Here is a 23,550-nt window from a genome sequence, read left to right on the forward strand (position 1 = left end):
TTAATGGAAACCAGTTTCGGGAAACAGGCCCGGAGACTTGAGCAATCGGGCTACCCGGGCAGTCTGCCGACGTCAGTAGCAGGAAGCTTTCAAAAGCAAGAAAAAGCTAGTCACCCCGTTTCTGCCACCCGCCGGAACAGAGTCACTGTCATCCCTCACATTCACACCTTGTCCCATAATTCAAGAAAGTTGGCCGGCGTGCTGGCGTCGATGTTGTGTTTTCGGCACCACAAAAGTTTTCACGCTTATGCAGGCAGGTCAACTGCTATCCCAAAGAAAAAAACTGCTGCAGAACCAACCATCATAACCGCTTTGTCACGTGTGCTGTGGGTGTTGTTTGCAACATTCCCCTTTCCTGCGGCCGCGAATACATTGGTCAGACGGGACGCTGTCTCAATGAACGATTAAAGGAGCACAATAATCATGTTTTCAACTCCGTTTCAGGTCATCTCGGTATTCATTGCAGAGACCATGGTTGCAATCCGTTGTTCGATAGCACACAAAGTATCAGTCGCAATAAAAACAAACATACTAGAGAAATCATTGAAGCGCTTGAAATTCACAAATCTGGGGAGCGCTGTGTCAGTGCCCCTTCATTGTCACTGTGCGAGAAAGAAGTGCAATATTTAACCACATGATTTGCATATTGTTTGTTGGAAGCTGAGTCCTGAAAACGTGCCACCTTTCTTATCTTTCTATTGTGCCTTAGCGTGGTATTTAAACCTTGGTTATGTGGGCAATAAAATTGTTGTAAGTCAGCTCTCTTTCCTATCCCTTCTCTCTCGTTTCCATGTAGATCGTCGCGCTGCTAACCGCTAACCAAAAATGTAATTCATATCATTTCTGAACACAAAGCTCTGCACGTTTCCCTTCCATCTTCATCGATTAAACAGCAGCCTAGTATTACGCAGTTTCATGACTCTTCATGCTGACGACGCATCCATAACAGATACGCTAGCTTCTAACTTTGATTCTTTTCAAGCACTTAGTCTTCGTGGTGACGTCGACACATTGGTCAGTTCATTTGAGCATATCGTGAAGTTATGCATTGATAATTTTGTTCCTCTCAAAACGAAAAAGAGAAATCCTCAGATTCCATGGATGAATCGCAGCTTACTACAACCTTCGCGTCGCGTTCGTCGGCTGCGTCGTTTGAAAAAGACATGTAATCCAGCTGTTATCGTTCGCTTTAACACTGCCGTGATTGAACTACGTAACAAAATGCAAAGTGCCAAGAACTTTTATTTTCAAGTGGAGCTTCCAGGATTATTGCAGTCTAACCTGCGCAAATTCTGGGCTTCTATTACCCCAACTAAAACTGATGCAGTTTCCTTTATATTAGATGGCACGGTTGTTTCAGACCCTATTAAAATAGCCAATGCTTTCAATGTCTACTTTCAGTCAGTGTTCACGCACGACAATAACGCTCTCCCTTTGCTCACAAGTTCTAATCCTGAGCTGTGCATCGGCGATTTGGTAATCAGTCACAATGGCATCCTAAACTTGATTCTGAAGTTAGACACAAAGAAGTGCATTGGCGCCGATAATATTCCAAACAACTTTCTGGTGCGTTACGCTCTCTGGTGTTCACGTTATTTGGCAATCGTTTTTGACAAATCCTTGTCATCAAGTACCGTCCCCGAGTCCTGGAGGTTAGCTAAAGTTGTGCCTCTGCATAAATCAGGCAATAGACAACTTCTGTCCAACTATGGACCTATATCGCTTACCTCCAATTCCGGGAAGCTGCTGGAGCATATCATTCATAAACATATCACTGAGTATCTTGAATCGAACGACCTTCTGTCCAACACACAACACGGATTTCGTCGTGGTTTCAGCACAATAACACAACTGGTAGAATTTTCACATGACATTGCTAGCAATTTAGACAATGGTAATCAAATTGATGCGTTATTTATAGATTTTTCCAAGGCTTTCGACACCGTTATACACAACAAGCTTCTAAGTAAACTAAACGTAATTTTAAAGAATCCAACTGATCGACTGGATAGCTAGCTTTCTCAACTCGCGCACTCAATTCGTTTCATTTAAGTCCACCTCGTCCTCAGCAATAAAAGTAACATCTGATGGTCCGCAAGGCTCCGTTCTGGGACCCCTGCTAATTTTTATTTTTGATAAATGACCTTTCCAGGAATATTAGGTCCAAAGTCCGTCTCTATGCCGACGATTGCGTGCTATACCCGGTAATAACTACTGCTAATGATTACACTTTACTCCAGGATTCTTTCAGGCAGTTTTGCTCATGGTGCTCGGATTGGCAGATGCGCATAAACTTTCAAAAAACAGTAGTATTGTCATTTACAAACAGCCATTCTCCATTACAGCATATGTACGCTTTCAACAACATAACAGTTTCCCGGGCGCAGACGTACAAATACTTTGGCGTTATGTTCACACACAACTTGCAGTTGTCACAACTTATAGATTATGTTACCTCTAAATCACTGCAATAATTAGGTTATTTAATACAAACGTCATCTAAATCTTCAAAATGCACTAAATTACTAATGTACAAAACACTCATTCGCCCTATATTAGAGTACGGTTCATGCGTATGGCATCCATATAAAGTGTGCGACATGAAAATTGAATCTGTCCAAAGGAAGGCTGTTCGTTTCCTTCAACATCGTTATGACCGTGATTTTTCACCCTCATCTGCAATGACCGCTTTGAAGTTACCTCTTTTGTGTACTAGACGTGATATTGATTCTTTGAAAACTGTTACATTCATTTGTTCACTCGTCTTGCCGACGGTCTAATGATAACTACATCGTGCATGCTACTGCTCTTCCGACTAGACGTGGCCACAACCTTAACCTAAAGCCCTTTTTTACGCAGCACTAACGTATTCACACAAAGTTTTTTTCCGACAGTTATTGAATGCTGGAATGATTTACCCGGTTGTGCTCGTGAAATGGCGACATCAGATTTTGTACAAGCATTGGTGTGATGTTAATGTTCTAAATCTTTCATTTATGTATTCCATGTACCCCACTCCTGCAATAGCCCTGCATAGGGCTGCAGTATTTGAAAATAAATAAATAAATGTCACTTCCGGTGTTCCACAAGCCAGCGTTTTAGGAGCCTTACTATTTTTAATATACATCAATGACCTGCCTACTAACATATCTTCTTCCATCCGTCTTTTTGCTGATGATTGCATAACTTACCGTACCATTAACTCTATCGACGACCACATTGCACTTCAAAATTACCTGAAAACTGTTTCTCATTGGTGTAGTACCTGGAAAATGCATCTTAACGCATTTAAATGTAACGTTATCTCTTTAAGCCGTAATCATGCCAATTCTAAGTTCACCTACTATCTAAACCACTGTCAGGTCTCGGAAGCATCTCCATATCAATGTATCGGAGTTCACCTTGCTCCTAACTTGTCCTGGGCATCCAACGTCACCGCCATTTGTGCCAAAGCCTACGAAGAAAAAAGTATTTACGAAGATACTTAAACCCCGCAGGGGCATCTGCGTAAGCAGGCGTTTGGTGTGTTGCGACACAACGTACCCGAGCACATGAGGGTAGGACCCTCCCGCGTGTAGTGTGCGCGGCTTAGCCATGTCCTGGGAAAAGGCGATCCTGGAGGTTGAGCCGAAGCCAGGTGTTTAGACCTTTATGGCCCCCTGGCGGAGGCAACACACCTCTTTGGCCTCGGCTTCACGTAGACGGCACCCCCGGACTGACCCACCCGGGGGAAATCGGTAGTCGCCTTTTCCTGTCCTTCTCTTCAATCTTCGTCTTTCTCCCTCACTTTTAATCTTTCCTGTATTCTTTTCTCTTCCATTTACTTCTAACTTTCCTGGCGGCGAGGGTTAACCTCGTGTGTCATAACCACCCTTGATTATACGTATTTGGTTATAGCGGGAATGTACAGCTGGCGTTTGTGGGACTTGTGTTTACAGGTCCTACATCGTCCCCTTGTTGGGCTCCATGGTGGGTGGCTGGCGTTCCTGCCGAATGACTATTATTTTTATGGCTTGGTCTTTCCCCGCTTTACCCGATCGCCCCCAGAAAAGGGGGCACACCGACGAAGTGTTCCAGTTTTTTGGACGACAAAAAGAAAATTTTCCGAGATACCATGTAATATATTCCCAGAAACCAGAAAAGACAGCAAGAATTATGTCACCTTTCGTAGTTGCAAAATCTCTGACGGAAACCTTTGGTGCAGGCTATAAAGAATCAAAGATGGCGAGCGGTGATCTCCTTCTGGAGCTCCGTGACAAGAAGCAATATGAAAATCTGCCTAAGCTACTGTCATTCGGGAACATCCCGGTGACAGTTACCCCACATCGTACTATGAACACAATTCGAGGTGTCGTGTCCGGTGATGACTTGATGGAACTGACTGAAGCCGAACTTCTAGAGGGTTGGAATGATCAGAATGTGATCAATGTCAAAAGAATTAAAATGAGGCGCTACGGAAAAGAGATCAATACCAAACACCTAGTACACACATTTGGCTCAAGCAACCTGCCCGATACTATCGAGACAGGGTATGTGAAGATCAGGGTTAGGCCTTGTATCCCAAATCCGCTGCGATGCTTAAAGTGCCAACAATTTGGCCACAGCTCTCAGAACTGCCGTGGCCGCCTCACCTGTGCCAAATGTGCCCACAAACATCCATCCGATTCCTGTGAAAACGCCCTACACTGTGTAAACTGCGATGGGGAGCACGCCGCATACTCGCAGTCCTGCCCATCCTGGAAAAGAGTGAAAGAAATCGTGATTATTAAAGTAAAAGAGAACCTATCATTCAAGGAAGCACGGAGGCGGGTGTCGTATCTGCCAAAGAACAGTTTTGCCGAAGTGGCGCGTCAGGGGGCAGCGTCACAACGGCCACCGGCTGCTGTCCGGCCCACGCGTAGTGAGCCGGCGGCAATGCCGTCCGCCCCCTCGGCGGCTGCAGCTAGCGCTGCTCCGCCATCTCAGAACAAGGGGCCATCGACCTCCGGGCTGGTGGCCTCCAAGGTCTCATCTCTTGAGGCGAGACCCTCAAGGCGAACACACCGCTCGCAAGAGCGGGTGCCCAGCGCCTCAGGAGAGGCGATGGACACAACTTCCAACAAAGCGGCGCATCCAGCGCCTATGGAGCATCGGGCGTCTCTCGACCACTCCAAAAAAGAGAAACTGCGCATAACGGGGCCTGAGAAAGGCTCTGTAGTCTAAGGTATTGCAAACGTAAGCACACAGCACAAATATCCTTTCAATATGGGGACGCAAATAGTTCAATGGAACGTCAGGGGTCTTATTCACAATCTTCATGACGTTAAAGAACTCATCCGCAAATATAGTCCCAGGGTGCTGTGTGTTCAGGAAACACACCTCAAACATACACAAACAAATTTCCTTCCACAATATTCTATTTTTCGCAAAGATCGTGATGATGCAGTCGTGTCATCCGGCGGTGCAGCTATTATAGTCGATAGAGGTGTTGCCTGCCGAGAACTAAAACTTCGTACGCCCCTAGAGGCAGTTGCTGTGCAAGCAGTGTTGTCTAACAAGCTAATTACAATCAGCTCTGTATACATTTCTCCTAACTATCAACTTCACAAACCCGAATTTCAAAATTACATAGATGAACTTCCTGAGCCATACATTGTTGTCGGAGACCTAAATGCGCATCACACTCTATGGGGAGACTCTCGTTGCGATGGAAGAGGGCGCTTAATAGAAAACTTCCTCTATTCATCTGGTGCATGCTTGCTCAATAAGAAGGAGCCGACGTACTATAGCGTTGCACACAACACCTACTCCACAATTGACTTGAGCATAGTATCCAGTACTCTCCTGCCGTACCTCAAATGGAGCGTCATTAAGAACCCTTATGGAAGTGACCACTTCCCGATAGTTCTAAATCTTTCAACACAGGATGAATGCGCCCCACATCTTTCTCAATGGAAGGTTGACTCTGCGAACTGGAAACTATTCAAAGAACTTACACGTTTAGACAGGGACATTTCTGGTATCAATATTGACAATGACGTGGCTTAGCTAACAAATTTTATAATAGACGCTGCCACAAAATGCATCCAACAAACGAATGGACTGTCTAATAAACGCCGCATTCCATGGTGGAATGCCGATTGTCAAAAGGCAAGGAAAAAACAAAAGAAAGCTTGGGGGCTGCTACGCGACTGCCCAACAGCCGAAAATCTCATTAATTTTAAACAGGCACAGTCGCAGGGCAGAAGAACACGTCGACGAGCTAAGAGAGATAGCTGGGAGAAGTATATATCCAGCATTAATTCGTACACTGATGAGAGAATGGTCTGGAACAGGGTAAATAAACTAAAAGGCCGACAGTCTGACCATCTACCCCTAGTAAATACCCAAGGAGACAGCCTGGAAAATCAGGCAGACTTTCTAGGTGAGCACTTTGAACAAATCTCGATTGCATCAAACTACACACGCACTTTCCTGCGATTCAAAGAACACGCAGAGCGACAACACCTTGAACGCAAATGCGGAAGAAATGAAGCGTACAATCACCCATTCAGTTTAGCTGAACTTCACGCATCTTTGAATTGTTGCAACAACTCGGCGCCAGGCAGTGATAGCATTATCTATGAAATGATCAAACACTTACACTCAGAAGCACTAAATACACTTCTATTCCTTTTCAATGCTATATGGGCAGCTGGATGCATTGCATCTGCTGGGAAAGAAGCTATTGTTATTCCCATACTTAAACAAGGCAAGGATCCGTCTCTAGCCAGTAGTTACAGACCAATAGCTCTAACAAGCTGTCTGTGCAATCTCTTTGAAAAAATGATAAACCGACGCCTAATCTGTTTCCTGGAAAATAAGAAAATTCTAGACCCCTTCCAATGTGGTTTCCGAGAACCTAGATCCACAACCGACCACCTCGTTCGCATCGAGGCCAACATCAGGGATGCCTTTATACATAAACAGTTCCTTCTTTCAGTATTTCTTGACCTAGAGAAGGAATACGATACGACATGGCGTATAGGTATCCTTCGGGATCTTTCAGCAATGGGTGTCCGTGGCAACATGTTGAACACAATCGAAAGCTATCTCTCTGACCGCACGTTTCGTGTAAGAGTGGGCAACAGTTTGTCTAGAACATTCACCCAAGAGACCGGTGTGCCACAGGGAGGCGTGCTTAGTTGCACACTCTTTGTCGTAAAAATGAATTCACTTCACGCAGTCATTCCACGAACCATGTTTTACTCTGTGTACGTCGACGATGTGCAGATAGGTTTTAAATCCTGCAATCTTGCTATCTGCAAACGCCAGGTCCAGCTTGGCTTAAACAAGTTATCTAGATAGGCGGATGAAAATGGGTTTAAAGTGAACACGCAGAAAAGTACTTGCATGCTTTTCTCCAAGAATAGAGGCGCAACGCCAATCCCTAGTATTTTTATTAATGGAGATTAACTCACTGTCAGCAGTGGACATAAATTCTTAGGAATCATCTTGGATTCAAAACTAACATTTATACCACACATCAAGTACCTCATGACGAAATGCATTAAAACAATGAACCTCCTTAAGCTTCTGCCCCACACGACATGGGGTAGCGACAGGAAGTGCCTACTGGACCTGTACAAAAGTCTTGTACGCACACTTTTAGACTATGGTGCCGTTGTGTACCACTCTGCCGCACCGTGCGCGTTGAAGATGCTAGATCCGATTCATCATTTAGGTATCCGCCTAGCCACAGGTGCTTTCAGGACAAGTCCTATACAAAGCCTATACGCAGAATCAAACGAGTGGTCACTTACCTTGCAGAGGTCATACTCTAGCTTTGCATATTTTCTGAAGGTACACGCAAACCCTGAACATCCGTGTTACGCTAGCATAAATGATATGACTTGCACAACACTGTTTCGTAACCGACCCAAAGCAAAGGAGCCCTTCTCACTGCGTGTGAGGAAGCTCAGTGATGAAATGGGTGTCCCACTTTTAGAACCTCATCTAAGAGCCCCAGCAAAGCTCTTACCACCATGGCAGTGGCAGCTCATTAAATGTGATACGTCGTTTCTTCATGTTACAAAGCACGCTCCATAGGCACACATTCGAATGCAATTTTATACTGACGCATCGAAGTCCCATGCAGGCGTGTCTTATGCAGCCGTTGGTCCGTCTTTCTCAGAATCTGATGTCTTGCACCCGGAAACAAGTATCTTTTCCGCGGAGGCATACGCAGTAATAGTGGCTCTTAAATGCATCAGGAAAACCAATCTACCCAATGCCATCACATTCACTGACTCTTTGAGTGTAGTAAAGTCCTTAATGTCACTCCGCAAACACAATAACCCTGTACTCAACGATCTTTATTCACTTCTGTGTACTGCGTACTTATCTAACCAGCTTATTGTTATCTGCTGGGTGCGTGGCCACTCAGGCATCGAAGGGAACATGCTAGCAGACCAGATGGCCACATCTGTTACAGCGAAAGCTAGCAACACTTTCATATCTGTCCCTGTGACAGACTTGAAGCCTTTTCTCCGCGGAAAAATTAGGACATACTGGCAGCAAATGTGGGACACTGAAACGTTGTATAAGCTGCATTTAATTAAACCTCAGTTGGGTAATTGGCGACCAACAACAAAAATACGGCGAACTGAAGTAATTCTTTGTCGACTTAGGATAGGCCATACCTTCGGGACCCACTCTTACTTGCTGTCTGGTGCTGAACCTCCCATCTGCGTTAAATGTGGAGAGACGCTGACCGTCCTACATGTCCTGGTAGAGTGCCGCGAATCAGAAGCTGAAAGAAAAAAGCACTTTCCTCTAGCTTACAAACAGAACGTTCCTCTTCATCCAGCAATGTTCCTTCATGTGGACTCATTTTTTAACAGCAAATCACTTTTAAACTACTTAAATGATGTCGATTCATTACAAGTTGTACACCCGATAAATTCGTAGCATGACCTCTCAACAGAGGCTACTGCTGCGATACTAGCATTTGTATGGCACGTGCCTCCAAAGCCTTGCACACAAGGTTCCTGATGAGGCAGCAGTGCCACTGGCACTTACAAATTTTAGAAAATCATCCTCTCAAAACATGTTTTACGTCTCACAGGACACTTTAAAGCCATTGCCATAATTTTAATACATTTATGTTTTACGCACTGTACAGCGACTCTGCTTTTAGGCCCATATGCAGCCGTGTTCATTCCTTTCCACTTCACTGTTCAATGAAATATCCATAATCACTTGCATGGCGCTCTTTGGCCAGACCTGGCCCTTGCGCCACTAAACATCATATCATCAAGATACTTAAAAAACTGCCCAACCCGCATCCGGAAGCATGCATATGCAACATTCGTCTGGCCTCAACTAGAATTTGCAAGCGCTGTGTGGTCGCCTCATCCAAAATATCTAATCAATATGCTAGAAGCCGTACAGAACAGAGCAGCACGTTTTATTTCTTGCGATTATAACCGTTGTCATAGCGTAACTGAGATTAAACAGAAACATGACATAATATCACTTGGTACTCGCCGTTGCATCGCACTTCTTTGTTTCAGAAGTACGTTTATGGTAATAGGATGTCTCCACTACCTCTCGAAAGGCCTTTGCGCATGTCAAAACGCCTTCATAACAGTTTCAGTTACTCGAGCATTTTCGGTCCCACATTAACCTTCAACAGCTCTGTGCTTCCACGTGCCATTTCTCTGTGGAACGATTTGCCCGATAATATCGCATCCTTAACAAACCATGATTCTTTCCGCAACCATGTCAGCAGTCATCTTTCAATTACGCCCCTTTAATCTGTTCACCGACTTAATGCTTTTCATTGTTGCATTCCGGTTTGTACTGCGCATCAATTACATCTTGAAAGTAGGCTGTATTCCTTGTGTTTGAATTGTATTAGAAATGTATGATAAGTGCCACTTGCCACATAATATGTTTACAAGCTCTTTTATTACTGTTTCCGCTTATGCCCTCCTTACTTCATGCGCCTACGGGGGCCTGTAAAGTATTTTTAAATAAATAATAAATAGATATGAGCCTATAATTTCATGCCAAACGTTTATCTTCGGACTCGTGTATCAGTATGGTTTCAGGTATTTTACAGCCTGATGGTAATTTAGCTAGTTGGAAAGATTTTCTCAAGACTGTACCATTCTGCATACATTTCAAGAAACTTGTTTGGAATTCCATCGGGGCCACTAGAGTTTTAGAACCACTTTTCAATAGTAGGTTCAAGATACCTGCACCTGTAATGTTTAGGTTATCGATGCTCATAGTAATGCACAAATCAACCGAGGGTATATGCTCATTTTCTACTGTAAATACTGGCCGGAAAAAAATCCTTAAATGAATCAGCCTTATTTGGTTTTCTTCTGCAGATCGTTGTATTTCTACTACGTGTCTACTGAGATTATTTATAAGGAAATTCGGAAGAGTTACGTTAAAACAATATTCTTTTACAGCCTTGGTTTGTTTCTGAGATCTGCTATAGGCGTACAGGAGTTTTGAAGTTCTCGACTGCCTTGAATTATTCCACTGAATAACCACCCGCGTGTTCCATGGGTTTGACGTTTGCTGTTTCTTTATTTTTACAGCGAAGCTGTTAACAGCTAGGTTCCAGGAGATCGCGTCCGTGTAGTAGAGCGACCGGCGTGTACCACAAGTATCATCATCAGCATTGGCTCAAGCTTCGTCATCTTCTCCCGCAGCTAGCTCGTTTGCGCCCCTCGGTTTGCGCTCGTGCTCGGCACGTGCTCGTGCCACTGCTCCCGCGTTCGTCGTCATCGTCGTCTGCTCCCATAGCTGGCTGCGTTGGATGGATGGATGGAAAACTTTAATGAACGTCCTGAGGTACGCGACTCAGCGCGCAGCGGGCCGCTCCCACGTTGGGACAGTCAGGCCATGCCCGACCGCCGCATCGTGGGCCCTCTGGACAGCCCATAGTTGCGCCCCGGCATCGGGGCTCTTGATAGCGGAAAGCCACTTGTCCTCATTTATTTGTTCCGTGCCTCGTAACGAGGGGCAACGCCAGAGCATATGGTCTAAGCTAGCGAAGTCATTGCAGTGCCTGCAAGAACTACTGGTATAAGTGTCGGGATAAAGCTTGTGTAATAAAGCCGGGCTGGGATACGAGCCTGTTTGCAATAATCTGAGGGTCAATGCCTGCGCTCTATTTAACTTCTTGTGAGGAAGGGGGAAAGTCTTTTTATCTCGGCTGGCTGCGTTGCCGCTAATCATTCCACCGCCACACCACACCGCAGTTTCCGCAGGAACTTATGTTTGCTTCTTCATTATGTGATGTAGCTCACTCTGGCGGGCACGTGAGCGCGTCAGCGCTTGTAGGCGCAGTGCGATTGGCATATCCGTCTTTAAAAAAAAAGGCCTTCTCTCCTATATCGTGTGTAGGTTCTTTGTCTGTGCGTTACCGCACATCGCTCCAGAGCGTCGCGGCCCCTTACGGCACCGGCTGAAAGTTGCATTGCTCGAAAGCGAAACCTACATCGCTCCTAAGCGTAGCGCCACCTTGTGGAGCCCATGGCAATCCCTGGGGTTTCGCGGAGAAAAGGCAATGGGCGCAGCGGCGGCGGAAGGCTACCACAGACGAAGAGCAGGCCGCGGACGCCAAGCGTAAGCGTGCTGCCCGCCAGGACCGCGAGGCTGAAAGAAATGCGAACCGATCATGTGGCCCAGATCCCGCAAAATTGAACGTTTCAACGGAACAACGGTCAATCACCATATACACAGCTTTGCTGCCCATCCACCTTCACAGTGTGGAATGGCACTACATTTTTCGGAGAATACTTATCATTACAAAAGAAACTTCCTTTTTTTCTCATCACGCAGTTATTGATTGTGCCCGTGCAGAACTTGCGCTGACTATTGCGGAAGTCTTTCCCAAGATTTGCGTGTTTCTTCTGCTAGAGTATTCGTCGCTGCCGACACCGATATCCCTGCTTTCTCTTCCGCCCTTGTGCCCGTTTCCTGTGCTGCTTTCTACGATTCCACAGTTCTCTTCACGCCGTCGAAACTTGCTGCACGCCGTCATCCCTTCTTGCTTCTCTTTGCCATCTTTCCCATTCGCCAGGGTTCCAGCGCACTTTACGTTTCGAATCCGTTTGCGTGCCCATCAAGCTTACACCATGGCGAGTGCCTCGGGTCTGCTGACGAATGTGAGACGAGCTTTCTCTACAATGTGCCTGATGACTCGACTCCTCTGCAGGTTGACGCCATGGCTTTTCCTGTCTCTGCGTCTGAGCCAGCATGTGACAGAACGTTTGCTCGATGTATTGAGCCGAACCTCACTACGAGTCAGCGCGCGCAGATCATCGACCACCTTACCCGATTTCACACTTCTTTTGACCTCCAACAACAATGTTTAGGACGTACAGCTACAGTCGTTCATCACATCGACATCGGTAGCCATGTGCCACTACGGCAGCGTCCATACCATGTGTCCGCGACGGAGCGCCGTGTCATCGACGAGCACGTAGGCGACATGCTTCAACGCGGCGTGATACAACCTTCCCACAGTCCTTGGGCCTCTCCAGTAGTGCTGGTGAAAAAAAAAGATGGGACAATTCATTTTTGCGTGGACTATCGACGCCTGAACACCCGGAAAGATGTCTATCCTCTCCCCCGTATCGACGACGCACTGGAATGCCTCCAAGGCGCTGAATTCTTTTCGCCCTTAGACTTACGATCTGGTTATTGGCAAGTCCCGGTGGCTGAGTCCGATCGCCCGAAAACAGCATTCGTTATGGCTGACGGCTTATATGAATTTACCGTGATGCCCTTTGGCCTGTGCAACGCGCCTACCACATTTGAAAGAATGATGGATAACATCCTCCGCGGCCTCAAATGGCAGACATGCCTTTGTTATCTCGATGACATTGTCATCTTTTCCCCGGACTTTTCTTCTCACCTGCTCCGACTCGAACGCGTCCTCACTTGCCTCGCCGATGCTGGACTCCAGCTCAACATCCAGAAGTGTCGCTTCGCCGCCCGACAGCTAGTCATCCTTGGCCACGTTGTTTCGAAAGATGGTGTGCTTCCAGACCCTACCAAACTCCAAGCAGTCGCCGAATTCGCACGACCAAAGACCACCAAAGAACTCCGCAGCTTCATCGGATTGTGCTCATACTTTCGCCGTTTCATCCGCAACTTCGCCACCATAATATCGCCTTTGACGCAGCTTCTCGCGGGTAACGACAACCTCTCGACCAGGTCGCCACTTTGCGATGCCGCATGAGGCGCGTTGGCATTGATTTATGCGGGCCTCTTCGTCTGACGTCGGCTGGTAACCGCTGGGCCATCGTCGCTGTTGACCATCTCATGCAATACGCCGAAACTGCCGCCCTTCCAGCGGCTACAGCACGAGATGTTGCCTCCTTCCTGCTCCACCGATTCATACTGCGTCACGGTCCACCCCAGGAGCTACGGAGCGATTGAGGCCGTGTCTTCTTGTTGAAAGTCGTCGAAGCCATTCTCAGAGTGTCACGTCGTTCACCACAAAACTACTGCTTACCACCCACAGACGAACGGTCTCACAGAGCGATGTAACCGCACGCTCGGCGACATGCTCTCAATGTACTGTGTCGTCCACTCTTAGTACGTACACGGCGCCACGTGGCCACGCTCCGCGGAGCCCCAGCGCACATGGCACGGCCGCGCATCGAAGCTAAGCGGCGCAGGCGCACAGGGGCTTGGAGGTGGGGCTTCGTGTCTTCTGCTAAAGTGTGCGAGCGCGCTGTGCTTAAGCACACAGCAGGCGGCACAAACACGGCTGGTGCTTGTCGTACTGCACCGCCGTAGTACGCGAAATTCTGTTTTAAGATCTTCTCCGAATAAAATACTTGCAACACAAATACCAAAGCGAATAAGGCACTTTGCACTGACACCACGAAACGTCACACCATCATTCCACTGGAGCATAACTCTCCGACCCAGGCTTTCTTAGAAAGTCACACTCATGACGCAAACAGTAGCACCAGTATCCACTAATGCTGTTGCAGGTATGCTATCAATTAACACACGCACTTTGTTCTTCACCATCATAATAGGCGGAGGAGTATTTCGCAGAGACCCCCGCAGGGGCGTCTGCGCAAGCAGGCGTTTGGTGAGTTGCGCCACCACGTACCCGAGCACACGAGGGTTGGACCCTCCCGCGTCTAACCGTGCGCGGCTTAGCCGCGTCCGGGGAAAGGGGATCCTGGGGGTTGAGCCAGCGCTGAGTGTTTGGACCTTTAAGCCGCCTCGGCGGAAGCAACCCACCCCTTTGGCCTCGGCTTCACGTAGACGCCACCCCCGGACTGCCCCACCCGGGGGAAATCGGTAGTGGCCTTTTCCTGTCTCTCTCTCCCTCCAACCTTCGTCTTTCTCTCACTTTTATCTCTCCTGTCTTCTCTTCACTTCGTTTTACTTCCCATCTTCCAGGCAGCAAGGGTTAACCTGGTGTAGTTTATCCAACCTTGGGTCTATTATATTAGGTTATAGTGGCTATGTACAGTTGGCGTCTGCGTCTCCTTCAGGTCTCGTAGCGTCCCCTTGTTGGGCTCGGTGGTGGGTGGCTGGCATAGCCTCCGAAATTAACTAATTATCTATGGATGTATTGTCCTTGCCTCGTCTGCCTGGTCGCCCTCTTAGCAAAAGAGGGCGCACCGAAGAAACTCTGAACTTTTTTGGCCAACGAAAAGACACCTTCCCACTATTTCTCGTTATTCACAGTGATTCGCGTCTATATACATCCCCCCAAGTTACCAACTCTCTAGAACAACATTTCAAAGCTTTATTAATGAACTCCATCACCCTTACATAGTCGTTGGTGATCTAAACGAACATAGTACACTGTGGGGCGACTCTCGCTGTGATGCGAGAGGACGACTAATTGAAAACTTCCTACTCTCTTCAAGTGCCTGTCTGCTTAACAAAAAAGAACCAACATTCTACAGCCCTACACACAAAACATTTTCTGCCATAGATTTAAGCATAGCATCCAGTACAATTGTGCCATATCTAAAGTGGGATGTGATTAATAACCCTTATGGAAGTGATCACTTCCCCATCGTACTAAACCTTACAAGACAATCTGAGTGCTCTACACACGTTCCTCGATGGAAAGTCGACTCAGCTGACTGGACGCGGTTTCGTGAAGAAACACATTTGCCCTGGCACGATGTCCGTTCACTTGATATTGACGCTGCAGTAGCATACATTACAGCGTTTATTATTGATGCTGCATCAGTATGTATACCCCAAACAAATGGGACGCCTTCGAAACGACGTATTCCATGGTGGAATGAGGAGTGTAGGGAAGCCCGGAAAAAGCAAAACAAGGCCTGGAATCTCCTTCGTAACTCCCCGACCACAGAAAACCTAATTAACTTCAAGGCGATTAAGTCACAAGGCAGAAGAACACGCCGCCGCGCTAAACGGCAAAGTTGGGAAAAATACATATCCAGCATCAACTCTTATACAGACGAGCACAAAGCCTGGAACAGGGTAAACAAAATAAAAGGCCGCGAAACTCATCCTCTACCTTTAGTAAACACACAAGGAGACACTCTTGAGGACCAGGCTGATTGTCTAGGAGCACATTTCGAGCATATTTCCAGTACCTCCCATTATACAGATACATTTCTAAGATATCGGCGACAAGCAGAGCGGCAGCCTCTGGGTCGGAAAGACACAGCCAATGCAGCATACAATCGTCCATTTAGCGTGGCGGAGTTTCAGGCTTCACTGAATTGTTGTAACGCGTCTGCTCCAGGAAGTGACAGATTACTATATGAAATGATAAAACACTTACACCCTGAAACCCACAAAACAATACTGTCACTCTTTAACACCATGTTCTCTGCTGGCTACATTCCGACTGCATGGAAAGAAGCAATCGTAATTCCTATTCTCAAGGATGGCAAGGACCCTTCTTCGGCCAGTAGCTATAGGCCTATAGCTCTGACAAGTTGTATATGCAAGCTCTTTGAGAAAATGATCAATCGCCGCCTGATCCATTTTCTTGAAAGTAACAAAATACTCAATCCCTTACAGTGCGGTTTCAGGGAAGGTAGATCGACAACAGATCCCCTTGACCGCATCGAGACAAATATACGTGATGCCTTTGTGCACAAACAGTTTTTCTTGTCAGTATTTTTAGATATGGAGAAGGCATACGACACAACGTGGCGCTTTGGAATCCTCCGTGATCTGTCCGGAATGGGAGTTCGAGGCAACTTAGTGACTGTGATTCAGAGTTACCTCTCCAATCGCATGTTCCGCATGAGAGTTGGTAACGTCTTGTCTCGTCCATTTACGCAAGAGGCTGGGGTATCTCAAGGTGGTGTGCTGAGCTGTACTTTATTTATCGTCAAAATGAACTCGCTGTACACTGTCATGCCACGTAGTATGTTTTATTCTGTATATGTGGATGACATCCAAATAGGTTACGAATCATGCTATCTAAATATCTGCGAGCGCCAAGTACAGCTTGGCTTAAATAAATTGTCTAAGTGGGCGGACGAGAATGGTTTTAAATTAAACCCTCAAAAAAGTACGTGTGTCCTCTTCTCTAACAAGAGGGGTGTACTGCGGGACCCCGTAATAGATCTCAATAGAGAACGACTCTCTGTAAGCCGTGAACATAAATTTCTAGGTATCATTTTAGACTGTAAGTAAAATTTTGTCCCACACCTCAAGTATCTTAAAGCAAAGTGCCTCAAGACTATGAATCTGCTGAAGCTCTTATCACGCACATCCTGGGGAAGTGACAGGAGATGCCTCTTAAAGTTATACAAAAGTCTTATAGTATCGCGTCTTGACTACGGAGCCGTAGTATATAATTCTATGAGGCCTAGTGTTTTGAAAATGCTGTATCCTATTCACCACCTAGGCATCCGCCTTGCTACAGGTGCCTTCAGGACTAGTCCTGTACAAAGCCTGTACGTCGAATTAGACGTATGGTCTCTGTTCTTCCAAAGGACATATTTAAGCTTCTCTTATGCCTTGAAGGTAAAATCATCAGTAGACCACCCATGTCACTCAATTATTCACGACTTGTCCACGGCCAGGCTGTCCCTCCGACTGGAAGCACTGTCAGAAGAAACAGGCGTCCCTCTTCTAGAGAATATCCTAATGGCTCCTACTAGGCTTCCACCACCTTGGGAGTGGCAGACCATCCAGTACGATATCTCTTTCGTAGAAATATCAAAATGGGCACCTGAAGCACACATACATTCGCATTTTCTTGAACTTCTGGAGAAGTATTCTTGCAGTGAATTTTATACGGACGCCTCCAAATCGTTTACTGGTGTTGCTTACGCAGCTTTGGGACCGTCTCTTTCAGTGTCCGGGGCACTAAATCCACATACAAGTCTTTTTACAGCGGAAGCATACGCAATTCTTTCAGCAGTCAAACACATAAAACAAATGAATATTACAAAAGCAATTGTGTTCACAGACTCATTGAGCTTCGTTAGAGCTCTGATGAGTCTACGAAAACACAAGAATTCAGTTTATAACGAACTGTACAGCTTGCTATGCTCAGCTTACAAGGACAACCAAGTAATCATAATATGCTGGGTACCTGGCCATAGAGGCATTAAAGGCAACGTAGCTGCAGACGAAAGTGCCACTTCAGTAGTTTTTTAACATACGAACAGAAACATAGCCATCCCTTTCACTGACCTAAAGCCTTTCTTGCGCCATGAATTACGAAAATATTGGCAAAGGCAGTGGGATAGTCAAGCGCAAAATAAGCTACATGTAATCAAGCCAAGAATTGGGAAATGGATATCTCAGAAAACAACAAGACACAGGGAAGTGCTTCTTTGCAGGTTAAGGATAGGACATACCTATGGAACACACTCGTATCTCCTTACAGGAAGTGATCCTCCGACATGTGATAGGTGTGGCGACATACTTACAGTTCTCCATGTTCTTATCCCGTGCCCAGAAATAGAAGCTCAGCGTAAAAAGTACGTTTATCCCGCGTATCGTGACCACATCCCTCTTCACCCAGCATTCCTTCTTAGCCATGAGCCGCTTTTTGATTTTAATGCCGTCTTAAAGTTTTTAGCAGATGTAAACACGTTACAAGTCATCTCTCCAGCGTATCTGTAGCGCAGCCTCGACTTGCAGGGTGCAGCTGCAATGCAAAAACATTTTACAGCACGTGCCTCTCAGTCCTTGATTTCAAGGACATCTTGAGGTAATAGTGCTATTGCATATACTTTATTATGTCACCGCTTTGTAATGAAACTTTCACGCTCATAGCTCACATCATTAGTCTTTGCCATTATTTTAACACTCATATATTTTACGCAATTTATAGCGATTTGTTTTAGGCCTCTTTACAGCCACCTTTTATGTACCATTTGCATCCTACTGTCCACTCCATCCATAATACATTCAGAACCCATCACCATGTGTCATGGCGCTTTTTGGCCATAGCTGGCCCTTGCGCCATTAAACACTACACATCATCATTTCGCAGAGACGCAGACTGTGCGGCGACCTGACCTGCATCGGCCGCGCCGGCTAGTTTCCCGACGGCGGTGGTGACGTACAACGCCGCCGTGGTGACGGTTAACGGCGTTGTCGACTGGTTGGGGGCGTCAGGTTGCGGTCTGAAGCTGGCGAGCCACTCCTTCTAATATATTGATGGAATGTATTTCGGGGTGGCGCGCCTGTGGTGTTTGCGGTATCAGGGTCTGTCGGCCAGCGGTCGTCATAACTATCACGTTCAATATTAGGCCAAACTGGTGGTGGATCATATGTTGTCTGTTGGCGCCGGCGACAAAAACGAGCAAAGTGTCCTGAGGAGCCACAGCTTTAACACACAGGCGATGTGCGACCGACGTTGTAAGCATCGGGGTCAACCCTGGGACGCTGCGAATAATAAACGCGATCTTCCGAATGCCGATCCGTGGTGGTAGCTCTACGAGTGCATTGATTGTGCGTCATGTCGGCGGGAAAGGAACGTCGGTGCTGCCGCAGCTCATCGACTCGACAGTATACAACACCTGGTATCACAGGCAATGCGGACACAGCAGATTCATGTTCTTGTGGTTGGTTGGAAGCACAACCAAGCTGTTCGACATCCGCCTCTTTGGTGCGTCGTTCAAGTTCTTCGCGGACAATTTGCCTTATAGTTGCCGCAAGGTCAAATTGAAAACTGTAGCCGTCGTGGTCGTCAACACTTGCCACCGTTGCGACATTCGCTAGCCTCCCGAACTTTGGAGTGATACGGCGCAGCTTCAAGACCTCAAATATGCGGCAATGTTTGATGAGTTGGCGACCGAGGCGAGACTCTCGTTTCCGATTAAATAATTGTAAACATCCTCGATATGCCTTGGAGAAGGTGTCTAACTTTGTCCTCTTCGGACACTCGATGATTGACCATTTTGCAAAGCTTCAGGATCGCCTCTGTGTACGTAGTACAGGTCTCATCTGGGACTTGAGCACGCTAAAGCACTCTGTGAGGTCAATAGCGAAGCTGTTCTACGTTGTGAAGGTATCTTCATGGTTCTCTAAACACACTAGTGCAGTGTCTGTGAGGAACAGAACGACATTGTCGAGCTGAGCCATGGAGTTCCAGCCGTTGTACTTGCTCACACGCTTGAAGTGGGTGAGACATTCCTCCACGTCCTCGCGCAATTTTCCTCAGAAAAGGCGGGGCTCCATCTCATGCATCCAGGCACCAGTTGTTCGCACTGGAGCAGCCAGAGAAGGCTGTTCGTCGCCGCTGTGGGACATCCGGATCTCCAGTGGTGTCGGAGGCAATCGAGCGAGGCACTGGCTTCGGCGTGGAACTTGCTGCAGCAGCTCCGTCGCCTTGGTCGAAGCACCCAGTACCTCCACCACAAAACTATTACGGTTAAGGTTGAACTGGCTTTATTTAAAGGACGACGTTGATGGCGAAGTAAAGACGGCCTCCATAGGCGGCGCCAGCTAACGTCTTCTTCCTCTTGTCCTTGCCCTGCTCATGCCTTAGCAATATTATCGTCTTTATCCCTAGTAGCCACTGCAAATTTTCGGTAAAAGCTCCGAGTACTCTAAGATGATTGCAGGATCATATTGGTGTGCCTATGTCTATTTTGAGAATGTTTTGCACCAAACTTTGACTTCTGCACTTACTTTTTTGCTGCACTAGCTCACTCACCACACTTTTCTTTTGCCGGCACTTGTTCGAACTAAGCAGCACCTCTTATTCGTGCAATTTCAACTTTGTGGCTTCTCGATGATCCGTAGAAGGCTGCTTACGTTCTTCTATATTTTCTTTTCCACAACTTGCTTGATTTTCTCTTTCCACTGCAACAACCTTTAGTCACGTCTGACGTATCTCCTGCTGCATGACTTCTACTAGTTCCTTGTAATCTAATGATGCTGGAGAAAGGCCTGCAGTTAGGTTAGATAGCACATTACGGCAGCACGGCAGAGAGCAATAGCGCCACAGACGCGCACATCCCAACCCATTTATGTCTAATTACACTCATTTTTATTACATCCTTAGTTGCCGACAATTACTACGTGCTGTCAGCATGACAGGGTGTAATGTATTACCACTTGCATGTTCATACGAAATCCTCAAATCATCTAACCGACCATTTCTCTCTAGAAGCTGTCACAAGGTACCCAGATTCCAGATACGCCAAATCCATCTGAAATCATCTAACAAGACCTGGTCTTCAAAGAGAATGTGGGATTTTTATATTCGTTCTATGAGGTTAAACAGAGGAACTTCACTAGCACCTCCGCCGCTTTCTGGTGTGATGATCGTTAAGCCAATAAGCCGCCATTCAAAGATTATTTGCCCAGAAGGCGGCCGTTCATACTAACATAAAACTTAATAGTAGAAATGGCGTAACACAAGACTGCTAAGATGTGATACTTTAACATGCAAGTGGTAATACATTACACCCTGTCATGCCGACAGCACGTAGTAATAGTCGGCAGCTAAGGATGGCGTAACACAAAACTGCTACGGTGTGATCTTATCTCCACGAATAGCATTCTTTTTTTTTCGGGAGGGTTGTCTTATGGCATAGAGGAGAAAGCTTGAAAACACTTCTAAAGGGAAATGCAATCATCCATCGTGCTGGAAGCTCAGCATTAAGGCTCTGTATTAAGACTAAAGGTGGTTGAGCGCAAGGAAACAAGAAAAAAGAAGGCAAATTAGACCCACAGGCGCTTGTGCGTCCAATGTGCCCTCTTTAGACCTTGCGTTTCACTGCGCTCTACCACCTTTATTCAAGAGTCACCAACAAGCCCACGTCGCCATCCTTGTGTTGAATAGGAGTCATCGTGACTACATTTGCTGAAATCAGCATGGCGGTCACTACGGAGGCCAGACCAACTGAGAAAGGCGTACCAGATAAGTCATGTGACTTGGCAAGTCCACAAGAGGTGGTACACATCGGTGTCTCGTGCCAGAGTCGTGCTGCTGGGGCTGGTGGCTTCGTCCTTGACGAAGCCCTACCACTTGCAGGTGACAGGATGTTTCAGGGCTATCCTAGACCGTATACTGCTCATGAAAACTTTGAAACCCTTGTGAGTTTTTTGGGGGGAATGCATGCACACGGGGGATAGGAGCAACGTAGCACGTTGGGCTTGTTGGTATAACATGATATGCAAAAAACTGCATATCACATCAGAAACAGGACACAAGAAGGACAGGAGCACGTATCGCGGCTGAGGGAATTCTTTTGGGGTTAGGAAAGGGCTAAATAAGCCTAACACAATAGGTGTCGGTGAGTGCATGCTCGTCTTGTCGCGTGTTTTCCTATCGGCCATTGCATTGATAAGGTCAGAGCTGTGCCCGAGTACCCACTTTGCGTAAACATAGAAAAGTGAGTTATTGTGACGTTTAAGTATCTTCTGACAATGTAGTTGTGCTGACTCACTACTCACTTCAGCTGTTTCATGACACTCAAGGAATCAGTATATATGTGTATTGGAGTGTTGTCTGTGAGAAAGTCGAAGGAAGGGAGCAAGAAAGCTTCGCTTTAAAAAAATCTAATTGTTCTCACAGGCTACTTCTTCTTCCTTCTTCCTGGGGTTTTTACGTGCCAAAACAAGTTCTGATTATGAGGCACGCCGTAGTGGAGGGCTCCGGATTAATTTTGACCACCGGGGGTTCTTTAACGTGCACTACAATGCAAGCACATGGGCGTTTTTGCATTTTGCCTCCATCGAAATGCGGCCGCCGCGGCCGGGATTCAATCCCGCGATCTCATGCTCAGCAGCGAAATTTTCCCAGGCTAGATATACAGTATGTGCAATACAGTATTTACGTTTTGGACAGGAGTACAGCTGTACAGGACAGCATGCTTACACTGTCAAGGAATAAAAATTGAAGTTGGATGCCAGGCAACATTCAGTGATGGTCTTGCTTCAACTTTAGTACAACATACCTTAGTGTCAGCTGGCGATGCTCTTTTAAGTATATTGGTGAAGCTTTATTAAAGCCAAAGCCGCAGTCATTCTCGTAGCTTGGCAGCTCTTATTACTTTTGCTGTTTGACTTCACGCTTTTGTAAATAAATACTTTTGAAATGTGGACCTAAATGCAGCATGATCGCGACCTCATAGAACAGCTGCCCCGAGACTTCAAATAAACCATTACGTCCTTTGATTTGAGAGAGCGTTAGTCGTTCCCTGTAACTGTTCGCTCACGCTTGTCACGTTAGATGCTTGAAAACGCGCGTACGTTTCATTAATAAAGCCACGTATTACCGATGATTACGAAAGAAAATATTCTGCAGGGACTTTTCTCAATGACGTCTGTAAGCCTGAAATGCGAGTAATTTTTATACCGGTTTCCTTCATGTGGGCCGGATGTACGCCAATGTCGCTGTGACGGTTCATTTTACGATGAACTCGCCGACTAAGACTATAACGACAAAATGTCACTGTCAGAATTCACAGAGCAAAAAAAATAATAATTCCACGTGGAATTTGTAGCGTTTGTTCACTCCCTACTCGGCTATCACCCTCGCTTCCGCAGATAAGGGCGCGTGTCAGTGACAATATTGCAGTACCCTTTACCTCCCTTGTTTTTTCCTGTCTCGCCCACACGTGCGATTCACACGGCACGGTTTTTGAAATATTGCCTTTTCGTGCGTCCTTTTTACAATTGAACCCAGTGTGCCCATAAAGCTGTGACAGGGAGTAAGAGTCAGTTCTTATTTACGCCTTCCATCAAGACCTACGCTCACTTCACTGGGAGGAGGATCTGCACTGTTAAAACGAGGTACGACGGCTTACTGAACACAGATATTTTTGTTAACCTGAACTTCTTTTGTTGGGAACTTAAGTGCTCGGTAACAAGTACAGCATAACCTATTTGTGAGGAACGTGATGTTTGTGTACAATGTTTGCTTTGTACCTCATTACCCGTTATCAAGCGTTTTGATTTTAATTACTTACTCTATAAAAGTTACGGTCCTACTTGCCGAACTTTGCGCCGCCAATCACATGTAATATTTGCAGTCTATGTGTGTGAACACCACGTTTCGCTAGCTCCTGACTACGGCGCTTTCAGTTTAAGCCTCAGAAAAACATGCCTTAATCTAGCTAA

At 46.4% G+C, this 23,550-nt stretch overlaps 1 protein-coding gene across 2 annotated transcripts in view; it reads left to right on the forward strand.

The window, feature by feature from the left end:
- LOC119458605 (amine sulfotransferase) overlaps positions 1-23,550 on the forward strand; it is a 239,746-nt gene that overhangs the window by 199,057 nt on the left and 17,139 nt on the right. The window contains exon 1 of one of the 2 annotated variants that reach the window (XM_037720445.2): positions 23,098-23,223. The exons of the other annotated variant lie outside the window; for it this stretch is intronic. The gene's annotated coding sequence lies outside the window, so the exon portion shown is untranslated. Of the gene's footprint in view, positions 1-23,097; positions 23,224-23,550 lie in introns of those variants that run through there. 2 annotated transcript variants of the gene reach the window in all.

The sequence above is a fragment of the Dermacentor silvarum genome, chromosome 7, assembly GCF_013339745.2.
Source record: "Dermacentor silvarum isolate Dsil-2018 chromosome 7, BIME_Dsil_1.4, whole genome shotgun sequence".
NCBI lineage: Eukaryota > Metazoa > Arthropoda > Arachnida > Ixodida > Ixodidae > Dermacentor > Dermacentor silvarum.